The following is a 17,277-nucleotide window of genomic DNA, read 5'->3' as shown; positions in this document are numbered from 1 at the left end:
GCAGTGATGAGGGGACATGATGAGCCTTGGGATACAGCTTTCCGGATATGACACTGTGCTATGGGATGTGAACTTGAGTTAAGAAGGCGCTACTAGGGAAGGTGGTCCAGAAGTTAGACAAGGCTGCAGGAGCAGGGGTAGAGCTGTCAAGTGGGACACTAGTTGTGAGATACAGTAAGGGAGCAGACCTACCAACTTAAAAATATATTTTGCAGTATGAGTAGGTATGGGGCTTTGCAGGGGGCAAGCCTCGTCCTGAGAATTACCTAAGAGGCACTTCTGACCCCTCTCCCTACCAACCAATCTCCTCTCAAACAAAAAGTTTTCTGAGTCTGTTTCTGATGTCCTCGTGTGTTTTATCACCTCCTAATGGACATTGACTTTTCAGAGGTTCATAAAACGAGCTGGAAACTCTCTGTGCAGTTGTTCCAAGCTCATCTTTCCTGCTGCCATGCAATATCTGCTGACCTCTGGGCGACCGTGTGAAGGGAATAGATATTGTCTGACACACGGTGGCAAAGTGTGAGTTGCCCTGTCGGAGGCAGTGTCTGAGGAAGTGAAGTTAAACGTAAGAGAAGACTAAAGGGAGAGGGGTTCAGAGATGACGTGAGACAGTGGAGTGAGGGACCCTTTGTAAGACTGGGCAGCAAGGGGTGAAGGGACAAGATGTGACAGAGGGCTGTGAATGTATGGAGCAGGAATGAAATGCAAAAGTAGGCGGAAGGTAGTCAGGGTGAGAGAACCAGATTTGTGACGAGGATAAATGTGTAGGGATGTCAGAGGTGACAAGCAGGGAGGACCATAGGTAAAAGGGGAGAGTGGAGCCAAAAGTGAGATACTACACCAGTGGGTGAGGGTTGGCAGAGATGACAGAGTAGTGGGTAGGGGGTGTCCAAAAGCAAAATAGTGCATATTGGGAGTATGCAGGGCTGAGATTGAAGAGAGGGGAAAGATGTGGAAGACGTGAAATGTGACCACAGGGGAGAGAGGCTAGAGGTAAGGCCATGCAGTCGAGTGAGGGGGAATTGAGATAACATGAGAGAACGCTTGCTCGCTACACACCATGTGGGGCTGGTCTCACTTTTACTTTGTTCTCTCTGATTCGCTTCTCGTGTCTATTTTTGGTGCTCTCTGAAAAGAATGTCTATGGGTACATATGACTGGGTGGATAACCTGGTGCTCTTTAAGGTCATCATCTACTATTTACTGTGCTCTGAAAGTTGATACAATTGAATATGTAATGAAAAATGTGCAGTAAAATTCACCATTTTGTTCTGTCTTTTTCCATAATTTTCTTGGGAGAGAACCACCCCAAACCCCCCTCGTAGTGGATGAGCTCGCTCGCTGCGCTCACTCACTACGTGCCGGACAAGGGCTGGTCTGGCAGAATTTACCAGGGCTGCTTTCAGTTCCCAGTCCGGCCCTGCTGCTGCCTGCCACCCACCTTCTACCCATGATGTGATGCTGGGGCCAGAGCAGACGACTAGTGAACTGGGGAGCCAGGTTCAAGTCTCGGCGCTAGCTCAACATCCTGTGATTCTCAGCAATTTGCTCAATCTCTCCGTGCCTATAAAAAGGAATGTGCCCTTGTATAATGTACCTAAAGAGCATGTAAAGCTGTACAATACTTTCCGGTCAAGTTCGCGCTATATAATAATTGCAGGAAAATGAACAAAGCGGTGTCATGTAGATAGGATTTGCCTTCACACTGTGTTAAGTTAGCATGAGCTTATTAGAAGTTTAAACGCCATTTTTCCTTTCTGCTGCTTCTGCACACGACACATATTGTTATTAATGCTTTGAGCCTAGTAGAATAATTTACTTCACACGAGAATAATATGCTTTCCTATAGTATCAGCTTTGCTTGCTAAGCTGTGTCTGAACAGTGAGTGCCGAGGCCTGCAAGGTTATTTCAACACAGTGGTTGTTGTTCGGTCTGATCAGCGCACGTCCTAGACATAACACATATGCAGCTGTGGCCAACTCTGGCTTTTGGCACGTTTAATAATGCACTGCGCAGAGCATGCACACACACTTGATGAATATTCGCATGCAGAGAGCTGGGGTAGAAGATGATGGGATCCCTTTCTACTAAGACCAGAGGTATGGGGCCGCCCTTCTAAAACCCAAAGAGACCTTCTGTAGATATAATATAATATACTAGCAGGGGAGGGTAAGACTGAGGTGCCATTTAGCCTTCTTCCCTTTAGCATTTTAACATGCTTTCTCCCTTTGTTTTTTATGGACTAGTAACTATGCTGATAACCTTGCTTATAATATGTTTGCTTGTATTAGCTAAGATACTGCGCCTGAGAACACGTCATTAGAAATAAATATTTCAAACTTGCACGTGTCTTCATTTACTCCTTGTTCGGGACTGGTATGTTAGTATAACGAAAGAGTGTTCATGTGTTCTACGTTACCTGAGGTGTTCTAAGTCCATGTTCTGGGTTGTCTAATCATTGGGAGTATGGAAGAACCAAGGAGACACTGATTGCTGGTCTGGTAGGGGATTTTGGATACTAAGGTGAGTTTTGGTACACCCTAATTCACTGAGGTTCTAAGTCTCTATGCACAGTTCTGTGTAGGAGTAGAATCCCTGCGACATGGCGCCCAATTGTTGGTGGTCTTATTACATGACACTTAAGTAGTGCTTATATCAGACCTTAACCCCCTTAACTATTGTTTCCGGAAGACAGTGGTGTTGGACAAACCTACCTATAGTTACATAGGTCTTTTCAAGCTTGAATCTTTTCAAACTGTTTCCTTTTGAATTACTTCCCAGTTGTGCTACCTAGTTCTTTGTTGTACCTCTTTCTTACTGTGTCACTATGGCTGACGTTGACCTACCGCAACATAGTCGAATTGCGGTTCGCAATCATTTGCTGACTTATAACGTCAGATTGGAGGGCATGGCAGTTATTATGGTAGTGAGTGCGGAAGTAGCTTACCCTTACGAAATTTTCTATTCGTGGGTGACCTTCCCTGCAGTGAACGCAAATACTGGTGTGTTCGACACTTATACTGCTACTGTCGTGCCACAGGAATATATTCTATATAGGACACAGGAAGTTCCGATTAATGCTTGGCAGCACCGAGTTTGGTTTAATGGCGCCCTACCCCACACTTTGTTAGTCTCAAGGTTAGGTCCTTTGTCCATTCCAGGCGCTACCTGGCCTGTTTTGGCTGGATTTACACCGCATCCTCGACATGGAGCGGTTCCCGTTGCAGATTTACGGCTGCTACATACAGTCGCAATTAGTGTAATTAAGTCATTAGTGCAATACATTACCTGCAATCTCCCGGGCGGGGCTCCAGGTGCTGCGGCGCTTCCAGCCAGACCGAGCGGTATCAAGCTTAGTCCTGTTATGGTTAATGCAGTGATGGGCAAGCGCCCCCAGGATAAGGATGATATGCGTTTCTGGCTTGCCGAGAAATTTGACCAGCTAGAAGCAGTATTTCCTAACACGACTCCTGTTGAAAAACACAGGATTCTGACAATTAGTTTACCTAAAGACTTGATACCAGAGGCAGGTGACTGTGAGTCCTGGGGTAAGATATTTGCTGCGGTGTATACGAGGTACTTTGGCACTCCGTCAGTGACCGTCCTTCCCTCGGTCATTAAGCGTGTTCAAGATGTGCACGGACCTGAGGCAGCGGTTGAATTGGGTATGCGACTATACAGCAGTTTTAGCGTAGTTTCCGATCTCGTACTTGCGAATGTCAATGGAGATGCGGTAAGCTTTCAGGTGTCTAATGCTTTGCAGGCTGTTCCCGATGCCGATAAACCCCGCCAGTTACCGAGAATTATTATGGCGGCTTATAAGACCATGGGCCATAATAGTTTGGGTGTCAAGCCTTTCTCTACAAAAGAGAAAAAACAACCCCAAGGGCAGGAGTCGGAAACAGACGACCAGCCCAAGGTTAAGAAGCAAAATTGGCCAAAAAACAAAAACAGGGTAAACAACAGCAACAGAAACGGGTCACGTCCTGCATCCCCAGTGCCTGCACCTACAGAACGTGTTTATGATTTGCGCGATAAAATCTCCTGATCGTTTGCAGGTTTCTGAACAACGCTCTCCTCGTTCTTTTCAGGACTCATCAGCCTCATCGACTGGTGGTGGAGGAGGCGGGGGAGGTCGGGGTGGCCAGCAGGGACGCGACCAGCCCGCCCGAAAGACAGTAAAGGCAAGCAGGATGATTCAACACCGAAAATACCCCAGTTTCAGAAAAAGAAAGTTGCCTCTTTAACAGCGAGATATGCCACAGATAGTGAGAACGCAGCTTCGGAATCTGACATGGGCTCTGACCTTGCTGGACAGTGTGGCGGAGATTACCATAGTGCGAGATGCCCTGCGTCCACTACTGAAGGTCACAGCGACTGACCAGTATGTTGTTGTGGAGACAGCTGATACCCGAGTAGCTCCCCCTGATAGACTTTATAACATTGTCTCTTTAATTGAAGGTGACATACAACGTAACATAAGAGGGGTATTTTGGGAAAATCTTATGACTACCTATGACATTTTGTTAGCGGAGGCTGACTGGCCCCCACCTTTTGTCCTCGCAGCTCCGAGAGGGGAGGAGGTGATCCTCCCTAGTTTCTCGCACACTGTCTCAAAGGAGCATGCGCTGAATTTTGCAGAAGAGTGGGCTAAATCCCTTGTGCCGGCTCTATACCGTACACACTGTGGTTGGGATAAATTTTCCCCACACCACGAGATTCCTTTACGGTCTATGCCACAGCCTCAACCTCAATATCCCATCCGACGCGAAGCTAAGGCTTCCATTGCGTAAATCCTTGAACAGTTGAAATATCAAGGTGTAATTGAAACTTGTGTGTCACCAATGAATAACCCTCTTTTTACTGTGACCAAGCCAGACGGCTCGTACCGTTTGGTATTGGATCACCGGCATTTGAACTCGCATTGTCGTACCTGTGCAGTACAGAATACCCACGGCTCTGCTTTAGTGGATGGTCTTGTGCGAAAACGGCCTAAAACCGCACTTGACATTTCCAGCGTATTTCTGCCCACAATTTGGATGGTCTTAGTTCCCAATGTTGAATTAAAAAGAGAGAGACCCCCTCAAGAGAGAGACCCCCTCAACCAGGGGAATAGCGTACTTATCAACAGTAGATTCAAAGTTTCCCTTGGCAGGATTATTAGCTAATCAAGCCCAAATGTTAATATCGGTCATTTACATTGGACAAATATGACAAAAACATATGTATATAAAAACTTATATCAAATTTATTATTTTGTTAAAAACATAAAAAAATGTACACAATAAAAATAATTATACTTAATCAAAGTTTGTACTGACTAAAAAAATTTTTTTACAGTCCTAAGTAACACAAGATTAATCAACATAAGATACTGATTTTAGAACACACAGACAGTGCCATATAGTTAATCAATTAAAAAAACCACAACACAAGGGAGAGACAAACAAAAAGACAATGTGATTTGTCATTGGGACTTAGCACATCGAGTATCTCAATTTCAAGCAACCAATCCTGGGCACATTTGATTCTTGCAATATACAGGATAGGCACGATAACTCAATTGTGCAAATTGTGTAGCGTCGACGCGTTTCGATGGCTTTTATTTAAATTTTGTGCCATCTTTTTCAAGACTGTTTTTTTGGTCTCTCTTGGTCAGCGGCACTGGGTGGTTGCCTTGAGGTTTAAGAAATCCTGTGGGTAAACATACTGCTATCAGTATTTTTTACTGCATTTGTCAATTGTCATTATTTAATCTCAACATTATTTAACCTCTCAATACATCTTATATTGGGTACATTGTGTATCATCTTTTCTCAAACAACAGCTCTTGTTCGGTAATTCCTACCCCTAAATTTACAGCATTAGCCTGGGATTTGAATAGAATTCATATAGAATAGAATATCGACTTTTCAATCCTTACTTCTCGGAAAGATAACCATCATACAGTACATGATATTTATAAGCCACAGGTTCTCTAGGTTGTATATATAAACATTTCTTTAAGTCTGCACTTTGAGTCAAACCATGATTTACATTTCACTTCAGTGGCGTATACATGTTAATAGTGCATCATTCAGCCTCCTCGTTTTGGGGCATCCACATGTCCAATGTTATCATGTGTGCTTTTGAAATATATGTTTATCTACCGCCATTAAACATAAAGAGCCCATTGGAGACAAGACAGATTTCATTCGTATTCTATATGTTGCATCAAACCTCACCCTTGTCGTGGCCTAATACGTTCATTATTACTACTCTATGGTGTTTGTTACCTTTATCTCATGTTTAATATGGAGTTCTTCTGGATATTGAACATCCGCATCCTCAACTTTAAGGCTGGTCTGAAAAATAAGTTATTCTATTTTCAGTGTTTGTATCACAATGAATACCTCCTATTCATGAGGGGTTATACTTTCTATATGTAAGTACCTCTTCTCTAATTAGGACCCTGTTTTTACCTGAGTCTCTGATGTATCCTTTTTTATTTCTTCCTCTTGTGCCACTTTGATGGAGTCTTGCACGAGCATGCAGGAACAATATATCTATAAGGGGGAATATTTCTATTTTTATCATTTATTGACCATTCTGTTTCTTATACTGCCTTGCTCACATCTTATTTGTAGTTGGCAGTGGCATTTATCTATTATTGGGATTACCTGTTTAAAGTGTTGTCTTTTTCAAAGTGTCTATGTCCTATGGCTTATATCACCTTGACAGCCTTTCAGAAATCTCGTTACTCTCCGTGCTCGATTTTATCTATAAGAGATTAGCATGAGTTAGACACTCTCTTGAGCACTGGTAAGTTGTTGTATCGGTTACCCATTTAATATGCATGTGACCCACCTTTATTCACAAGTTTAAGCGTCCTGAAGGGGTGAATGCTAACAGCTGTGGAACTATATTTTATCACCTAAATGAGATTAGATGGAGACAAAGGGGCTGGGTTAGGTCTGGATATTATCACCCCTGATTTTAAACATATGTTTATTCAGGGCCGGGGGACTCCGTAACTATATCGTTTCTTCCCGTTTGCGTGTTACCGACTCGGCTCCTCCACACCCGACCAGCGTTTCTCACTGCTTCGTCTGTTCCTTCTGGAAAAAGGCTCGTATCCCCTCCCCTCTCGTTCTCCCATTTTATACTCTTTGGATTGGTTAAATTGACAAGTACATTTAGTTCTGGTGTTTTTAATTGTTTTCGGGCGGGGTTTTGTTTTCGTTACATTTCCGCATTTTGAGATTGCGGAGCGCTTCACGCCTCGTTTTCATATTGAATGTGTTGCAAGCCTCGTTTGTATCCGTTGTTGTTTGCTAAATTCACACCTCGTTTTCAATTCAAAACCAAGCCTCATTTTGTTGTGCGTGAGTCTAGCAAGCATAGGATATTCATACTGTCATTAACTAATGATGTTTTGTCCATTATTGCTGCGCCTGTTTTATACTTAGACTGCAATTGGATGTTCATAATGTGAAATAATTTCACAGTTTTATTTTCTTAAAGGTACGCCTAATTTTGGCTTGAACTTCCTCTTTTACTACCTCTTATATTTAAAAATCACACATTCTCTTCGAAATTCGTATTATCATATTAAATGTCCATTATATTATTAATTTTTTTGAATATTGCTATCAGATTTATTCGGTATTCGTCTGCTGTATATCCCTTTAGCCTAATCCAGTTTCTCAGTTATTAGCAACAATTTTCATCCAATCTTCTTTTGAGTTAAGCCCATTTTCTACGGTATCTAGAAACCACATATACCATTGTTCACGTGTTTTCCTAATGGCATCTAAATTGCCTCCTCTTCTGCTAACACTTATTTTTTCAAGGATGAACCATGTAAAATCATTACAGTCATGGTTCTCTTTTTGGTAATGATATGTTAAGGGCGCATTTTCCTTCTTGTTTTTAATTGATGATCTGTGCTCCAATAATCTTGTTCGGAGCTCCCTGCCTGTTTCCCCTACATAGCCTAGGCCACAGGGGCAAACAAGCAAGTACACTATATTTTTGCTCCTGCAATTGTTTAGGCTTTTTGGGATTAAAGTTTTTCCATTAAAAATCAATTTCTTTGTTGTCATGCAGTTGGGGCAGATTGAGCATGAGCCACACTTGTGGTTGCCTGTTGCTTTTTTGTTATCAACCAAAGTTGTTTGTACCTTACTGGCCGTATTTTTGTATGTTTTTACCAGGGCATTTTTAATTGTTTTATTCCGCCGGAATGAAAACAGTGGTTTGGGTATTGGTACAGTTTGTCCATTGTTAATGATCTTCCAGTTGCGATTCACTATTTTTTAAATTCTGTTGCTGAGGCCAGAGTACTGGCTTACAAACACAATCCTGTCTTGGGCCTTATTTGTTTTTTTCCTATTTACCTCCAGTAGATTCTCTCTGTTATAAAATCTTGCCCGCTTCATGGATTGTTTCACTAATTTTTTTGGATAGCCCCTTTCACGTAATTTCTGTTCCATGATTTCAGCATGATGGTAGAAATCTGTCAGACTCGTGCAATTACGCCGTAGCCTTAAGAATTCCCCAAAGGGGATGTTGTCCTTGTTTGAGAAAAGATGATACACAATGTACCCAATATAAGATATATTGAGAGGTTAAATAATGTTGAGATTAAATAATGACAATTGACAAATGCAGTAAAAAATACTGATAGCAGTATGTTTACCCACAGGATTTCTTAAACCTCAAGGCAACCACCCAGTGCCGCTGACCAAGAGAGACCAAAAAAAACAGTCTTGAAAAAGATGGCACAAAATTGAAATAAAAGCCATCGAAACGCGTCGACGCTACACAATTTGAACAATTGAGTTATCGTGCCTATCCTGTATATTGCAAGAATCAAATGTGCCCAGGATTGGTTGCTTGAAATTGAGATACTCGATGTGCTAAGTCCCAATGACAAATCACATTGTCTTTTTGTTTGTCTCTCCCTTGTGTTGTGATTTTTTTAATTGATTAACTATATGGCACTGGCTGTGTGTTCTAAAATCAGTATCTTATGTTGATTAATCTTGTGTTACTTAGGACTGTAAAACATTTTTTTTAGTCAGTACAAACTTTGATTAAGTATTATTGTTTTTATTGTGTACATTTTTTTATGTTTTTAACAAAATAATAAATTTGATATAAGTTTTTATATACATATGTTTTTGTCATATTTGTCCAATGTAAATGTCCGATATTACAATTTGGGCTTGATTAGCTAATAATCCTGCCAAGGGAAACTTTTAATCTACTTAGTTCCCAATGGACAAGTTTTACAAGTGGTGGCAAACAACGCCAATACAAACGTTTACCTATGGGCTATAAGAATAGTCCAGGCATGTCTGCTGCCCGCATTGTCTCTCTCTTAGAGAGAGTGGACACGGATGCGTGTTCATATGTGGATGACATATATCTCACAGACGACGAGCTTTGGGTGCATCTGTGTCGCGTTGACCGCATAATTTGTAACTTTGCGGACTTTGGTTACAAATTCAAATTTGCAAAGTTTCACATTGCAGAGTACACAGTGTTGTTTCTGGGCTACGAGCTCAACAATGAAGGTCGAGGATTAGCTCCTCACTTCTTGGAGAAATGCGCACAACTGCGCGCTCCTGCAACTCTGAAAAAGTTACAGTCCTTGCTGGGATTTTTGAATTTCGGGCGTACATACATTACTGAATATGCCCAGCGTATCAAGCCTTTGTATGCTTCAATACAACCTACTTTCACCAAATCTTGCTGGCTGCCGGAACATACAGCTATTTTGCAATCTTTGCAGGCTGATCTACTAGAATCTAAATTCTTACTGACTCGTGATAACCACACCAACCTGGTGATAAGAATCATCCCTATGGCGGTGGGTTTCACTTACCTTACTTTTAACGAAGGAGACACAGTACCAATTGCTTACAAGTCACACTGGTACACTTCGGCAGAAATGCGGTTTTCCACTGTGGAAAAAGTTTTGACAGCAGTGCAAATAGCGATTCTTAAAGAACGTGCATTGTCGCAGGGAAAATGCATGTTGGTTATAACCCCATATCCTGCCCTAGCGGCAGTGGCAAAAGCCAGTGTACCAAATTCTAAAGCTGTGCACCCACGGTGGATACAATGGGCAGCATCATTGACATCTCCGGATGTCACATTTATTTTTGATGCCTACCTACAGTCGCAGGAGTTTTTGCAGTATGAATTTGTTCATCCTGCGCCTTTGACTATGCGGCCTTTGGAGGATTTCCATTGCATCATATACACTGATGGTTCAGCGCAAGTTACGCATGGGCCTAAGCACGCTTACGTTTTAGCTTGCACCATTGTGGTAGGTGCCATGGTGAATGATGAGATCAAGTCCAGGGTCGTGCACACGCAGATTTTAGGGGACTGCACCGCACAATTGGCAGAGCTTCGTGCTCTGATGCTTGCATTGGAGTACGCTGATCCTAGTGTGACGACTCTTATTATTGTGAGGGATTCTTACTACTGTGTCCAGTCTTACAACGAAAACCTGTTCTTTTGGATTCAGAATGATTTTCGTGATTTCACGGGTAGCACAATAAAACATAAAATGATCTGGGTCCGAGTGGCTGAGCTTAAAGAGCAGTTGCCACTCGTGTTTGTAATTTATACTCTCGGTCATCAGCGCGTGGGAGTTCACGCTGTTGGCAATTCTTTGGCCGATGAGGCCGCAAAATCAGCAGTATCGTCATATTTGGTTGCAGCAGTTACACGTTCCAAAAGTAAGATTGATGATGATACCTTGGCAGTCGTTGTTGCGACTGAGAAGGGAAGTAAATATGCTAAGGGATTCCCTTCAAAGTATTCATACCCCTGAAGTACTGATAAAGTTCCTTATGTGAAAATACCGGATGTTGGTGAAAGGTTAATTCCCAACACGGACCGCAGGCCAGCGCTGATTACAGCTGCCTTTGAAGGTGTTGCTTCTGCGCATGCAGGCATTTCGTCTACTGTATCTCAGTTACAACAACGTTTCTGGTGGCGGGGACTGTACAAACAGATGCGTGATTATGTCCTTCTATGTGACATTTGCCAGCAGATTAAGCCTTCAACTGCTACGCGTCCGCCCCAGACACAGTTGTACATTTCTAATAAACCACTTGGTTGTGTTTACTTAGATCACTGCGGTCCTTTTTCTTCTGATACTGCGTATAAGTTCATCTTAGTAGCAGTTGATTCATGCACACGCTTTGTGTGGGTGTGGCCACACCGCAGCGCTGATTCACGAACTGTCATAAGAGACTTGCGTGTCTTTGTAGGGATTTTTGCCTGTGGTACCTTCCATTCGGATCAGGGTCCGGCTTTCGCCTCTAAGGCGTATAAGGATGCCATGACTTTGTTGGGGGTCCAAGTCAAGTTTTCGTCTCCATACAGACCTGAGGGTAATAGTGTTGTGGAACGAATGAACCGAGATTTAAAGCAGTCTTTGACAGCTAGATGTATAGGCACTGGCAGGAACTGGCTGGCCCACCTCAATAGTGTGCAGCGTGCTCTAAATAATCTCCCTAGAAGGTCTCTGGGTGGGCGGACCCCATACAAAATGCTCTTTGGTATCAAGATGTTTGAACCGGACCTTGACGGCCTAGATCAGGCGGCTGTTGCTGCCTCCCTTGACATAGATGAACATTGCAATGTTTTACAGAATCTACAAAAGATGAGAGACAGTCTTGCAAAGGAACATTTGCCCTCCACCTCGGATGATGCGTTGCAGATCCCAGTAGTTGGCTGGCTACCCCAAGTTGGAGAACTGGTTCGGGAGAAGATCGAAAACAAGAAAGAATTTGGTCCCTCTTATCGAGCTCCAGTTCCGGTGCTTGGCGTGAAGGGCACAAGAACAGTCTTTTTACCACCACTTCCAGGTCGTAAGGAAAACAGGTATATCTACATTGACAATGTCAAGATACACAGAGTGGCCGATTCTTCTTAGTATGACACCGGCAGTCTCATGTCCTTTGATTTTGAGAAATTCTGTTTTGGCCCTGGCTTCTGATCCAGTGCCTGGTGTTGCCCTCGAGATGCCTGCAATTTCTAGTCATTTATTGAGTACACTGCCTGGTACTCAACTTGATGAAACTGACTACACTTACCCAACTGACTTATCGTGCCTGATTTGCAAACTCGCATGGCTACAGAATCCAGATTTTCATTTGACACTGATTCACAAACATCAAGGAAACCTTCAAAGGTCTCTTTTTTTTTCAGAACAAAATGTTATTGTTTTCTTGAGAGAGATTGCATGTAAACCACAGTACTCCGAACACCGGAGGGGCTGTGAGCATATAGTCAAAATGCGCAGTATTGCAATCAATACATTCGTTCAAAGAAGCATAATTATCACAACTCTCCCACCTCCCTGCCCCTTATTAACTACTCCCACCTGGATCCCACCCTAGCCCCTTGCACGATGTCCTCTTAGGTCCAAGAAAGAAGATAATTATGTAACAGGTAAGGCAAATTCTCCTCCACCCAGGTTCTCACAGCACCAGTCCTTCATCTACATCACGCTGTGCTGGCGGCTCCAGCCACAGTCCCCTGTACTCCGCCCATCTCTTCCATATTTTGTAGTGTTTCCTGGGGCAACCACGGGCCTCAAACACTGGACGCTTCAGCCCCATACAGTCATCCAAACCCTTTTTCCACACTCCCACCGGGGGGGCCCTAGGGTCCTTCCAGGCGCGGGCAACATCCCTCTTGGCCACGGTGAGGCCAAGGAGCAGTAAGTGTCGTTTATAAAGGTTGCCACCCACTTGTTCCATGATATGAAGAAGGCCCAGGTGCGGTGTACGGGGGAGCTCCCAACCCAACACTTCAGCCAAACAGTCCCAAACACCTGTCCAGAGTCTCTCCTGTTCTCCACAGGACCATACCGTATGTAGGAAGGTGCCCACCTCCCGACCACATCTCAGACATTCAGGGGACACAATGAAACCCGCTCGCCACAGCCTCTCTCTAGTATTGTAGGCTCTATGGAGATATTTAAATTGTATGAATCGTAATCGTACGGCTACGGCCGCTCCCCTGGGGGCAGCAAGGGCCTCCCTCCAATCCTCTTCTTCTAATTCTCCCACATCACCCTCCCATGTAGTCCGCAGCTTATCAAGGGAGGAGGAACAATGTGTAACCAATGATTGGTAGATGCGGGTCATCTTCTTATCCTCCAATTCACCCATGAATACCTTAGCTTCCAGAGGGCTGAATTCAGGTAAGGAGTCTAGTCCCTCCAGTGCGGGGGAGATGGCATGTCGGAACTGCAAGTATTTAAAGAACTGGGTCTGGGGCATACTATATTCGTCCCTTAGCTCTTGGAATGATTTTAGGGTCGTGCCTTTCATTACATGGCCCAATGCCGAAATTCCTATTGCGTCCCAGCCACGGAACCCCTGTAAGGACGCCAGAGCCGGTAAACGACCATTCTGCCACAGTGGAGTCTCCTCGGTCAGTCTATTCCACCATCCCATACGATGAAGCGCCCGTTGCCAGATCTAGAAGACCACCTGTGTGAACAAGTGGGACGCCTGATAATAGGACAGGACATCCGAAGATGCCAAGCCGCCGCAATATGTGGAGAGGAAACAAGTACGAAGCGCCACTCTCACCGCACCCCCGGCCCAGAGGTACTGGCCTAGTGCCAAATTGACCTGACGAAACCACTGCGGTGATATAGGGTAGGGGTAATTCTGTAATTGGTAGAGTAAGCGTGGGAGGGCCACCATCTTGAAAATGGCCGAGCGGCCATAGAGATTCAGGGGCATACGGGACCACGTTTTCATGTCCGACCGAGCCCGGTCCCAGACAGGAATGACATTTCGCTCCCACGAGACTCCATGTATATCTGTCAGGAACACCCCAAGGTATGTAAGGCCCACAGTCGCCCCTGCAAGGCCGACGCCCAGGCATCCAGCTCCGCATTGCCCCCCAGTGTCCACAGTGTGGACTTCCGCACATTCAGATTGAGCCCCGATACTTCCCCAAACACCCGCATAATTTCCAGGACCATCGGTCCTGACCTATTGAGGTCCGTGAGGAAGAAAAGGACGTCATCGGCGTAGAGCACGATCCTGTCCGATGGCCCGGCTTCCCATTTAAAGCCCCTCATCTGCGTGTCGATGCGCACCCACGCCACCAAGGGCTCCATGGCAAGGGCGAACAGGTACGGCGAGAGGGGACACCCCTGTCGGGGAAAGGCGCCAGACACGGCCCCAGCCACTCTCACGAGGCCGTCAGGTCAGTCAGTGTACAGCAACTGTATATACGATGAAAACTGGGGTCCAAGATTTAGGCGAGGCAGGAGTGCTTGTAGGTAAACCCAACTCAACGAATCAAAGGCTCTATCAATGTCAGCCACCTGAGCGCGCCTGATGTTGTGTCTCGCCGCTCTTTGCGACATAAATCCTGCCTGGTCTGGATGAACCAATTTAGTGATGTACGGGAGGAGGCGATGGGCAAGGGCCTTAGCCAATATCTTCGCCTCAACGTTGAGAAGCGATATGGGTCTATATGATTCGTGGCGTTCGGGGGCCCTCCCTGGTTTGCAAAAGACCACTATTACAGCATGTCCAAAGGTCTCTGTTTTGGCTGAATTGTTTAAAAAAACATTTTTTGATTCCCCCTTGGACCTACATTTGGTTGGTGCTTTTTTCAATTTACCTTTTCATGTCAATTGGTTTTGTGGTGTATTTTTTCGGCTTGTCAATGGACACTATGTCGAAGAGAGAACATGCATTCGACATATCAATGGAACATTGGCTCCCCATTTCTCATCACACAGATTGAAGAGAGACTTGGCTTTTGTTAACATCACTGCTTGGCCTGTTTTAGATGGGATTGTATGGGATGCTGTTCGTTTTCAAATACATGGGTCCACTGAGGTTATAAATGTCCCTAATGTGCTTAGAGTTTCTATGGGGGATGTAATTAAACAAAATATACGTTCTGATGATTGGGATGTTCAGGCCGTAGAAGCCTTTTTTTCTGATTTGAAATATTATGCTCCCTTTGATGCTGAAGATTTGTATTTAGAATCTGCTAATTACGGTGATTTATTTTGTTACCAACATTTTGGCAATCACTACCTGCATAAAACTAATACCAGGAGGAACACTGTAAAGTATACACAGTGGGGGCATTGTCCAGCTCCTATACAAGGCAGTTCTGGTTCCTTTTTTAAAAGGTTCACTTATTTTACCCATTTTAATCCGCCAAATACCAATGCATTTTATTTTAAGATGACCCAGAAGTCCACATCCAAAGTTAGACTTACCGATACTAAATGATTGTATTCGAAATCCTTTCTAGACCAGTTAGCTGTAGGTGGCTACGAGTTGTGGAAGGATAAGATTGACCTTAAATCAGTTTCATTAACTCCTTGTTCTGGACTGGTATTTTAGTATAACAAAAGAGTGTTCATGTGTTCCACGTTACCTGAGGTGTTCTAAGTCCATGTTCTGGGTTGTCTAATCATTGGGAGTATGGAAGAACCAAGGAGACACTGATTGCTGGTCTGGTAGGGGATTTTGGATACTAAGGTGAGTTTTGGTACACCCTAATTCACTGAGGTTCTAAGTCTCTATGCACAGTTCTGTGTAGGATTAGAATCCCTGCGACATGGCGCCCAATTGTTGGTGGTCTTATTACATGACACTTAAGTAGTGCTTATATCAGACCTTAACCCCCTTAACTATTGTTTCCGGAAGACAGTGGTGTTGGACAAACCTACCTATAGTTGCATAGGTCTTTTCAAGCTTGAATCTTTTCAAACTGTTTCCTTTTGAATTACTACCCAGTTGTGCTACCTAGTTCTTTGTTGTACCTCTTTCTTACTGTGTCACTATGGCTGACGTTGACCTACCGCAACATAGTCGAATTGCGGTTCGCAATCATTTGCTGACTTATAACGTCAGATTGGAGGGCATGGCAGTTATTATGGTAGTGAGTGCGGAAGTAGCTTACCCTTACGAAATTTTCTATTCGTGGGTGACCTTCCCTGCAGTGAACGCAAATACTGGTGTGTTCGACACTTATACTGCTACTGTCGTGCCACAGGAATATATTCTATATAGGACACAGGAAGTTCCGATTAATGCTTGGCAGCACCGAGTTTGGTTTAATGGCGCCCTACCCCACACTTTGTTAGTCTCAAGGTTAGGTCCTTTGTCCATTCCAGGCGCTACCTGGCCTGTTTTGGCTGGATTTACACCGCATCCTCGACATGGAGCGGTTCCCGTTGCAGATTTACGGCTGCTACATACAGTCGCAATTAGTGTAATTAAGTCATTAGTGCAATACATTACCTGCAATCTCCCGGGCGGGGCTCCAGGTGCTGCGGCGCTTCCAGCCAGACCGAGCGGTATCAAGCTTAGTCCTGTTATGGTTAATGCAGTGATGGGCAAGCGCCCCCAGGATAAGGATGATATGCGTTTCTGGCTTGCCGAGAAATTTGACCAGCTAGAAGCAGTATTTCCTAACACGACTCCTGTTGAAAAACACAGGATTCTGACAATTAGTTTACCTAAAGACTTGATACCAGAGGCAGGTGACTGTGAGTCCTGGGGTAAGATATTTGCTGCGGTGTATACGAGGTACTTTGGCACTCCGTCAGTGACCGTCCTTCCCTCGGTCATTAAGCGTGTTCAAGATGTGCACGGACCTGAGGCAGCGGTTGAATTGGGTATGCGACTATACAGCAGTTTTGGCGTAGTTTCCGATCTCGTACTTGCGAATGTCAATGGAGATGCGGTAAGCTTTCAGGTGTCTAATGCTTTGCAGGCTGTTCCCGATGCCGATAAACCCCGCCAGTTACCGAGAATTATTATGGCGGCTTATAAGACCATGGGCCATAATAGTTTGGGTGTCAAGCCTTTCTCTACAAAAGAGAAAAAACAATCCCAAGGGCAGGAGTCGGAAACAGACGACCAGCCCAAGGTTAAGAAGCAAAATTGGCCAAAAAACAAAAACAGGGTAAACAACAGCAACAGAAACGGGTCACGTCCTGCATCACCAGTGCCTGCACCTACAGAACGTGTTTATGATTTGCGCGATCGCGCGGCGATAAAATCTCCTGATCGTTTGCAGGTTTCTGAACAACGCTCTCCTCGTTCTTTTCAGGACTCATCAGCCTCATCGACTGGTGGTGGAGGAGGCGGGGGAGGTCGGGGTGGCCAGCAGGGACGCGACCAGCCCGCCCGAAAGACAGTAAAGGCAAGCAGGATGATTCAACACCGAAAATACCCCAGTTTCAGAAAAAGAAAGTTGCCTCTTTA

At 44.4% G+C, this 17,277-nt stretch overlaps 1 protein-coding gene across 2 annotated transcripts in view; it reads left to right on the top strand.

Moving 5' to 3' along the window:
* OGFOD3 (2-oxoglutarate and iron dependent oxygenase domain containing 3) overlaps positions 1-17,277 on the top strand; it is a 1,262,510-nt gene that overhangs the window by 977,478 nt on the left and 267,755 nt on the right. The gene's annotated exons all lie outside the window — the stretch shown is intronic.

Source organism: Lissotriton helveticus, chromosome 7 (assembly GCF_964261635.1).
Source record: "Lissotriton helveticus chromosome 7, aLisHel1.1, whole genome shotgun sequence".
In the NCBI taxonomy this organism is placed as follows: Eukaryota; Metazoa; Chordata; class Amphibia; order Caudata; family Salamandridae; genus Lissotriton; species Lissotriton helveticus.
This window is presented reverse-complemented; position numbering and strand designations above follow the sequence as displayed.